General features: G+C 41.4%; 1 protein-coding gene across 8 annotated transcripts in view; it reads right to left on the minus strand.

The window, feature by feature from the left end:
• Positions 1–10598, minus strand: part of FBXW11 (F-box and WD repeat domain containing 11) — a 150659-nt gene that overhangs the window by 123219 nt on the left and 16842 nt on the right. The window lies entirely within an intron of this gene.

The following is a 10598-nucleotide window of genomic DNA, read 5'->3' on the forward strand; positions in this document are numbered from 1 at the left end:
GTGTATATATATATATATATATATAGATATAGATGAAGGAAGGGAAAAATACATACCATATATTAATAGTAGTTACAAGGGAAACTTAGTTCTTTTTCCTTCTTATTTTTACATTATTTTTATTTTCATTTTTTCTATAATAAATGTGAATTGCCTCTAAAAAAAAAAAAGGTAAGTATGCAATAATTTTGCAATTACTTTTTAATGTATATTTAAATAATGGTGGTGGACTAACTGGTTAAAAATATGGGGGAAAAATGAACCTTGATCCTAATCTCAACCATAAAAAAACAATTATTTTGAGATGGTAATGTGATATTGTGCTGGCCTAGAGCCAGAACCGGAGCAAAACTATTTTATAAAATGCAAAACTGTTTTTAGATAAGTTGAAATGGCTGCCCCATTCTCCTTACAATAACTGCTGTCCTTGGCCTCTGTAAATAGAACTGCTAGTTTGTTCTTCAAAACTATGTAAAGCTGCTTACCTTTTCTTATCAGTAACTGCTAAAAGCTGTGATGTGTAAACAAATGTATATCTTGACTTCTGTAAACCACTGAGGTGAATCACAGAATCCCCTAGCCCTTGGAATGTCCGAAACCTTATCATCCCCATCCCCGCCCCTCACCTCCACTCCCAAGGTGGTTTTTCGGGTATAAAAAATCATGGCACCCTCCTTTTGGCACCACAGGTTGGAGAGACGTGAGTCCTCTGTGGTCGCCGGCATAATAAATGACCCTGCAATCTGGCATACTTTTGTCTTGTGGTAACTTTCTACGCTCCGGTCAAATACAACAGTAAAACCCTAGGACTTCCAGAAGAAAACCAAATTATCTTGAAGACCTTAAAATTTCTTATAAAGGACATGAAAAACAGTAACCATGAAATAAAAAATTGAACTTCATTAGTATTAAGACCTTCTGTCCATCAAAAAACATGATTTAGACAGTGAATAGGCAAGTCACAAAACAGGAGATGTCTGCAATATATACATCTGACAAAGGACTCATTTCTAGACTATAAAAATATTCTCATTAATAAGAAGACAACTCAATTTTTTTATAAGGTCAAAAGAAAGGCATACCTGTAAAAAGGATATTCAAATAGGCAGCAGGCACATAGAAATGTAAATTAAAACCTCAACGAGATACCACTTCACACCTATCAGAAAGGCTAAAAGACTGACAATGCCAAGTGCTGACTAGGATTTAGAGCAACTAAACTCATATTGCCAGAGAAAGTATAAGAATGTACAACCACTTTGGGAAAAGATCTGGCAGTTACTTGAAACACAAAATATACATCTTGTGACATAAGAAACATATATTTGATCTTTGCTGCCCTGATGACCACGGTTCCTAGCACAAAAGCCTCTAAAATCCTTGAAATTGCCCGAGTGATAGTACTGAGAGGAGCACCTTTTGTTATTCAAAACAAGCCACTTTCAACCACACCAAAGTTTATGCTAACGAGGTAGCTCTTGGAGGATGGGGGCTGGCTGCCAGAGGAACCATGTGATTTGAGGATCCAAATTTTCACCACCCCCACCACCGTCTCTGGGGAAAGGAAAGGGACTGGAGAAGGGAGACGAGCTAGGAATTGAGTTTAACACCAATGCCCAATGATTAATCATTAATCATTCCTAGGTAATGTGATCTCCATTTAGAAAAAAAATCTTAAAGGGCAGGGTTCAGAGAACCTCTGGGATGGCAAACACATGCCAATACCAGGAGGGAGGTACACCCCAACTCCACAGAGACAGAGCTCCTGCACTCAGGACACTTCCAGACCTCACCCTACATACATACCTCTTAGTCTGACTATTCAGTTGTATCCTTTATAGTGTACTTTATAAAAACCAACAAACGCAAGTAAAGTACTTTACTTGCCCTACGTACCTCTTAGTCTGACTATTCAGTTGTATCCTTTATAACGTACTTTTCTCTCTTGTAATCCCAACACTTGGGAGGCCAGGAGGGTGGATCATGAGGTCAGTAGTTCAAGACCAGCCTGACCAATATGGTGAAACCCTATCTCTATTAAAAGTACAAAAATTAGCCAGGCATGGTGGTGTGTGCCTGTAATCCCAGCTACTCAGGAGGCTGAGGCAGGAGAATCGATTGAACCCGGGAGGCAAAGGTTGCAGTGGGCAGAGATTGAGCCACTGCACTACAGCCCAGGTGACTCCGTCTCAAAAAAAAAAAAAAACAAAATCCTAAGATGTGAGCAGTGGCTCATTTCTGTAATCCTACCACTTTGGAAGGCTGAGGCAGGTGGATCACTTGAGCCAGGAGTTTGAGACCAGCCTGGCCAACATGGAAGACCCAGTCTATACAAAAAATTAAAAAATTAACCGAGTGCACCCCTGTGATCCAAGCTACTCAGGAGACTGGGGCAGAGGACTGCTTGAGCCAGAAAGGTCAAGGCTGTGTGTGAGCTGTGTTTGTGCCACCATACTCCAGCCTGGGCAACAGAGCAAGACCCTGTCTCAAAAAAAAAAAAAAAAAAAAAAACCCAAACCCAAGAGGACAGCATTCTAGATAGATGAACAGTGGAGGTTCCTGGAGCATGGCAGGCTCACAGAGGGCATGGAAGTTCTACAACCCCTCCCCCATACCTCATCTGACATATCTCTTCATCTGTATCCTTTGTAATAATATTCTTTATGATAAACTGGTAAGTGTTACCTGTTTCCCTGAATTCTGTGAGCCCTTCCAGCAAATTAATCAAACCCATAGTAGAGGTAGCGGGAACCCCAACTTGAAGCTCAGAAGGACCAGAGGCCCAAGCTTAAAACTGGTATGTGTATGGGGTGGGCAATCTCGCGGACCAAGCCCTCAACCTGTGGGATCTGACACTATCTTTAAGTAGATAGTGTCGGAATTGAATTGGAGAACACATGGCAGAACTGATTGCTCACTAGCAGTGGAGAGAAACCCACTCCCACACATTTGGTCACAGAAGCCTTCTTCTGTGTTGATGACTGCCATTGTACTAGTTTGAGAGCAGAGGAAAAACATGGTTTGAGAGAGTTTTTCCTAAAACAAGCAATATCTACTAAAGTTAAATATATGGCTATCCCTTGGGTTTTTATACCCAAGAGAAACAAGTGCTTATGTCTACCTTAGAACTGTTATCCATAGTAGCAGACAAAAATTAGAAGCAACTCAAGTATTCATCAATAGCAGGCAAGTATTCAGCAATCCAAGCATTTAATCGACCAAGTAAAACAAACTGTGAATATCTACAATGGAATAATGCATAGAAAAAAAAAACTACAGCTACACACAACAAAATTAATATTACAAACATAATAACAATGAGTGGGGGAACAAAACCACAAGAGTTTATATTCTATAATCCTATTTACACGAAATTCAAAAACAAACATAACTAGCCTATAGTGAAAGAGGTCAGAAAAGACCTTAAAGAAGAGAGTTCAGAGCCCGGTATGGCGGCTGACACCTGTAATCCCGGCATTTTGGGAAGCCAAGGCGGGCAGATCACCTGAGCTCAGGAGTTCAAGACTAGTCTGACCAACATGGAGAAACCCTGTTTCTACTAAAAATACAGAATTAGCCAGGCATGGTGGTACATGCCTGTAATCCCATCTACTCTGGAGGCTGAGGCTTGAACATGGGAGGCAGAGACAGAGGCGGAGGTTGTGGTGAGCTGAGACTGCCATTGCACTCCAGCCCTGGCAATATGAGCGAAACTCCATCTCAAAAAAAAAAAAAAAAAAAAAAAGAGAGTTCATTGACTGGGTGAGGTACAGGCAAAAAGAAGCCTTGAAATGCTCTGGAAAAGGTCTATATTTTGATCTGGGTAGTGGTTACATAATGTGCTATGTATATATGTAAAAATTCATTGAGCTATACGCTTAAGACGTGTTCTTTAATGTAAGTTTTACACAATAAAACATATATATACAAATGCTCTCTTAACCAATCGCTGTTCATCCTCCAAAGCTGGAAGCTTATTACACAGTAGCCAGGTGTGGCTTGTCAGTCAATCTCACTTCTAGTCTACTAATTTATATATACTTCATGTCTATCTCCCTCAGCATGTGTGGGCTGGAGATAATACTAAATATCTGGAATAATGGCACTGGCAATGGAACTCGATAAAGTCATGCTCCAATCAGACAGGGAGGATTTCCAACAAAATAGTTACTAACAGGCCGGGCGCGGTGGCTCAAGCCTGTAATCCCAGCACTTTGGGAGGCCGAGGCAGGTGGATCACGAGGTCAAGAGATCGAGACCATCCTGGTCAACATGGTGAAACCCCGTCTCTACTAAAAATACAAAAAATTAGCTGGGCATGGTGGCGCGTGCCTGTAGTCCCAGCTGCTCAGGAGGCTGAGGCAGGAGAATTGCCTGAACCCAGGAGGCGGAGGTTGCGGTGAGCCAAGATCGCGCCATTGCACTCCAGCCTGGGTAACAAGAGCGAAACTCCGTCTCAAAAAAAAAAAAAAAAAAAAAAATAGTTACTAACAGTCTAGATGGTCCTAATACAGTATAATTTTAAGTGTAGAGGGGAAAGGACCTTATGAATTCACTATCCTTTTGATTAACTTCTAGTACAGATTGTAGGAAAAATACATGCAGCAAGCTCCTTAAAAATAAGTATATAGCTTTCCAATATTTTTGTTTAAAAATTGAGCTCCGTAATTATAAGGAAAATGATAGAAAAAGAAGAATCACACTATAAATATTTACTTAATACACAATTTTCAGAAATAAAGCCAGGTCAATATTACATTTTTTGTCAAAGCATGTTATTTGCATATTATAAAACTAAGCTTTAAAATGACAACATGCCTAAAACTATTATTACTGCCTTCCAAATTAACCAACAGGTTATAAAAACAAGTAGTTAACTTTCAGGCACTAATTTATGAAGGCAAAGGTTTTCAGAAACAGGACTCTATTAACAGTCTGATTTACACTCATGTCAATACATACACACATGTACTGACAGCTATCAATACAACCATCCTCTCTGCATCTAAAATGTCTCATTTCCTCCTCTTCATGCCATGTTACTATCTCATCATTTCTTCCCTAGGACATTCCAACAGTGAACGAATTAGTCCCCCTGCTCCAATCTGTCCTATGCTAATGCATCCTCTAATCTGACAACCAGAGCGATCTTTGTAAACCACAGATCTTGCTCAAATTTTCATAGTCAACTCCCTTCTCAAACCCACGTCCATCACCCTTATTCCTCCTCCAATCTAGGCAGGGATCACAAACTCAAAAACTTATATGTAATCCCAACAGCTTAGGAGGCCTGGGCAGGGGGATTGCTTGAGGCCAGGAGTTTGAGACCAGCCTGGGCAACAGTGAGACCCAGTATCTAAAAAAATAATAAAAACAGACTAGGTGTGGTGGCTTATGCCTATCAACCTAACACTTCAGGAGGCTGAGACGTGAGGATCATTTGAAGTCAGTTCAAGACCAGCTTGTGCAACACAGCAAGACTTCATCTCTACAAAAACAATTTAAAAATTAGCTGGGCATGGTAGCATGCCACTGTAGTCCCAGCTACCTGTGAGGATGGCTTGAGCCCTGGAATTAGAGGCTACAGTGAGCTATGATTGCACCTTACCAGTCTGGGCAACAGAGCAAGACCCTGTTTCAAAAAATAAAATATAATTTGAAAAGTTAGCCAGCCATGGTGCTCTGCACCTGCAGTCCCAACTACTTGGGAAGCTGAGGCAGGAGGATAGCTTAAGCCCAGGAGGTCAAGGCTGCAGTAAGCCATGATCGTACCAACCACTGTACTCCAGCCTGAGTGACACAGCAAGATTCTGACCCCAAAAAAATAAAAATTAAAAATGTATATGACCATTTAGGTAAAGTGAAATTGGTTTCACAGGAGTTATGTACAGGAAAAGTACAAGCTCTGACTCAAAAGAACAGCTACTACTGAGCTCCAATTTTCAATATGAAATGTCCCAATTTTTAAAATCTGGTCAGGCGTGGTATAGGCACCATCTGGAAGGACACAAAATAAATTGTCAAGAGTAGCTGCCAAGCCGGGTGCCGTGGCTCACGCCCATAATTCCCAACACTTTGGGAGGCGAAGGCAGGTGGATTGCTTGAGGCCAGGAGTTTGAGACCAACCTGGTCAATATGGTGAAACCCTGTCTCTACTAAAAATACAAAAACTAGCTGGGCATGATGGTATGCAACTGTAGTCCCAGCTACTCGGGAGGCTGAGGCATGAGAATCACTTGAACCTGGGAGGTAGAGGTTGCAGTGAGATCACATCACTGCAGGCCAGCCTGGGTGACAGAGCGAGACTGTCTCAAAAACAAATAATAAATAAATAAATAAAATCTATGTGGACCAAATAAAATATGTCTGTGAAGCTCTACCTATCCACAGGCTATTAGTTTGCATTTTATGACCTAAAGCAGGGGTTCCCAACCTCAGGCTGTGGACCAGTATCAGTCTTGCGGCCTGTTAAGAACTGGGCATCACAGCAGGTGGTGAACAGGAGACAAGCTTTATCTGTATTTACAGTTGTTCCCCATTGCTCACATTACCACCTGAACTCTGCCTCCTGTCAGATCAGCCAAGGCATTAGATTCTCACAAAAGCGCAAACCCTACTGTGAACTGCACATATGAGGCTAGGTTGTACGCTCCTTATGAGAATCTAAGTAATGCCTGATGATCTGAGGTGGAACAGTTCCATCCCCACTCTTCCATCTCGTCTGTGGAAAAACTGTCTTCCAGGAAACCGGTCCCTGCCAAAAAGGCTGGGGACCAATGACCCAACAGGATAAAGTTCAAGATTTGGTTACAACCTGCCTTTCCAAATTCATCATCCATAGTCCCTCCCACACAAGCAATACTCCAGCAATACACAGAATTACTTGTGCCCCAGATAGACAACAAATACCATGTCTGCCAACCATTGTTTACTTGGTTCCCTTTGCTATGAAGCTCCACTATGCCAATACATCCATGTTTATGTCTCATTTCTGCTTGAGCCTCAAACGGTAAGTTTTTAAAACATCCCTTATAAAATTTCCTTCCTTTTCTAACTCCTACAACACTGTTTGTCTACCTCCTGTGATCTTTATAAACTTTTACACTATGCTATGCCTTTTTAAGTAAAAGACAACAAGATTCTGGAAGCAAGGTATACATTTGATTCCTTTCTGTATTTACCACATTACCAAACAGTACCTAGAACAGATTACATGCTCAATAATGAATGGATGAGGCCAGGCATGGTGGCTCAAGCCTGTAATCCCAGCACTTTGGGAGGCCGAGGTGGGTGGATCATGTGAGGTCAGTTCAAGACCAGCCTGAGCAACATGGTAAAACCCCGTCTCTAAAAAAAATAATGAAGGGATGAAAATATTTATCTGCCTGCCTATTTAAGTAACAATGTGTATCTCAATTTGATGTGGCCATGACACTGATAAGGTCCCGTAGATTTGGAAAATTAAAAGGCTAACAGAGTCAGGAAAAAAATCTCTCTAATATTACATCTGAATCAGAAATAACATGAACTCATGATTCTTTTTACATATACTTCTTAGTTCTGTCCACTGAAGAGGTCTAGAAGCAATAACAACTCACAGCAATGATTTTAGTTTCTAAACGCCATTCCTCACTAAAAAGAACTAGAGCCTTGGAGAAATGGCTAATTCCTGATCACCTTATGGAAATATAAAGTGAATCTGGGACATCTTGTTGTACCAAAAAAGCCAAGGGGGGAGAAAAAAACACTGATGGGGTCATGTCAAAAGGAAATGGGAGGAGCTACCTAGAAAAATCGAAAAAGCTCTCAGTAGCCAAATCTGGGACAATCTAAGCATTAGCAAAGACTGTAATTGATTGTTAACACTGAATATAAAAACTCAGGAGAGTCGCCAGGTGCGGTGGCTCAAGCCTGTAATCCCAGCAATTTGAGAGGCCGAGGCGGGTGGGTCACAAGGTCAAGAGATCAAGACTATCCTGGTCAACATGGTGAAACCCCGTCTCTACTAAAACTACAAAAAATTAGCTGGGCATGGTGGCACATGCCTGTAATCCCAGCTACTCAGGAGGTTGAGGCAGGAGAATTGCCTGAACCCGGGAGGCGGAGGTTGCGGTGAGCCGAGATCGCGCCATTGCACTCCAGCCTGGGTAAAAAGAGCGAAACTCCGTCTCAAAAAAAAAAAAAAAACTCAGGAGAGTAAGGTGATAAAGAAAAGGACAAGACAGCCTGTGGGAATGGCAATTTTAAAACTACAATTCTGGCTGGGCATGGTGGCTCACACCTGTAATCCCAGCACTTTAGGAGGCCAAGGAAGGTGGATCACTTGAGGTCAGGACTTCGAGACCAGTCTGGCCAACATGGCGAAATCCTGTCTCTAATAAAAATACAGAAATTAGCCAGGCATGGTGGCGGGTGCCTGTAATCCCACTTACTTGGGAGGCTGAGGCAGGAGAAGCTCTTGAACCCAGGAAGCGGAGGCTGCAGTGAGTTTAGATCACACCAGTGCACCCTAGCCTGAGCAACAAAGCAAGACTCCACCTCAATAAATAAATACATACTCACATACATACTACAATTCTGGCCCAGCACAGTGGCTCACACCTGTAATCCCAACAGTTTGGGAGGCCGAGGCGGGTGGATCACCTGAAGTCAAAAGTTCAAGACCAGCCTGTCCAACATGGCAAAACCCCATCTCTATTAAAAATACAAAAATTAAATATACATATATATACACACACACATACACAAAAATTAGCTGGGCATGGTGGCACACACCTGTAAGTTCCAGCTATTCGAGAGGCTGAGGCAGGAAAATCACTTGAACCCGAGAGGTAGAGGTTGCAGTGAGCCAAAACTGCACCACAGCACACCAGCCTGGGCAACAAAGTAAGACTCTGTCTCAAAAAATTAAAAAAAAAAAAAAAAAACCCTACAATTTTGCAACACCTATTGTAATAACCGATTTCAGGATCAGGATGCTGAAACCACTGGGTGAAAGGCTATAATGAAACAGGGTATTTACAAGGTGCCAAAATAGTGTCCCATAGATTCCTCTCTAATAGCTGAGGAGAAAATTTTACCTTCATTATGGAGAGAACTGGCTGCTGCCATCTCAGCCAAGGAATCAAAATTAGCATTGCTCATAATGGGATAACCCGTCATTAAGTGCCTCCTGATGTGACTCAATGTGAAGTATACTTCACCTATGATGAAGCATTCTCGTCAAAATGTTTAACCTGGATGCATCTCAATCAACTTCCAGTTTACAGGAAGTAGAGGAGCTAGGGAAACAAGTTAAATGACACCGTAAGGAAATACTCAATGAATGAAGAAGGTTACACATCCTATAAGACAACTGGAGCTGGTCTCTTCAAATAAGTTAATGCCAGGAAAGGAGGGAAAGGGGTAAAGGAACTATTCTTAAAAGAGAGTACAAGAAACATAACCAAATACAAAGGTTGTCCTTTGTTTGAATCCTGGTTTGTCAGTTTGTTTTAAAGAAGTAAGGGTACTATAAAAGACATTTTTGAGACAATTAGGAAAATTTAGATTTAACTGATGTTTGATATTGTATTATGGAATTACTTTAATTTTCTTAGATGTGAAAACAGTAGTTACACACGTATAAAGTATATGTGATTTTATATAATGTAGTTATATATATGGAGATATGGTTGTATGTATATGCATGTATTTGTGGTTTGAGAGGAAGAGGGAAATACTATCCTTATTCTTAGTAGATACATGTTGAAAACCTAGGGGCTAAGTATTATGATGTTTGCAACTTACTTTCATATTTTTAACAACAAAAAAGAGAGGGAGGAAGGAAAGACAGTAAGAGAGGGAAGGAAAAAAGAGAGAACTGGGAAGGAGGGAAGAAGGGGAAAATAAGAGAAGGGAGAGGGAATAGCAGAGAAAGGACTCAAATATGGCAAAATGTTAATAACTGTTGAATCTAGGTGGAGAGAGTATATAAATGATGTTTGCTGTACTTTTTTAATTTTTTTTTTTTTCTTTTTATAGAGACGGGGGTTTCATCATCTTGGTCAGGCTGGTCTTGAACTCCTGACCTCAGGTGATCCACCTGTCTCGGCCTCCCAAAGTGCTGGGATTACAGGCTTGAGCTACCATACCCGGCCTATTGTTGTACTTTTTATACTCCAACTCTTAGATGTATATGGCATTTTTCATAATAAAAAGTTAATGGAGGAAAAAGAGAAGAACAATTTAAAAAGCAAACAGTTTAAAATTCAAGTAATACCATGAGACTGTCAGGAAATAAGAGCACTGTTACTCAAGATCTGTGAAAGTATAAATTGTTGGCCGGGCGCGGTGGCTCAAGCCTGTAATCCCAGTACTTAGGGAGGCCGAGGCGGGTGGATCACGAGGTCAAGAGATCGAAACCATCCTGGTCAACATGGTGAAACCCCGTCTCTACTAAAAATACAAAAAATTAGCTGGGCATGGTGGCGCGTGCCTGTAATCCCAGCTACTCAGGAGGCTGAGGCAGGAGAATTGCCTGAACCCAGGAGGCGGAGGTTGCGGTGAGCTGAGATCGCGCCATTGCACTCCAGCCTGGGTAACAAGAGTGAAACTCC

This window comes from Sapajus apella, unplaced genomic scaffold (genome assembly GCF_009761245.1).
Source record: "Sapajus apella isolate SASKATOON/1434 unplaced genomic scaffold, GSC_monkey_1.0 scaffold117, whole genome shotgun sequence".
Lineage (NCBI taxonomy): Eukaryota > Metazoa > Chordata > Mammalia > Primates > Cebidae > Sapajus > Sapajus apella.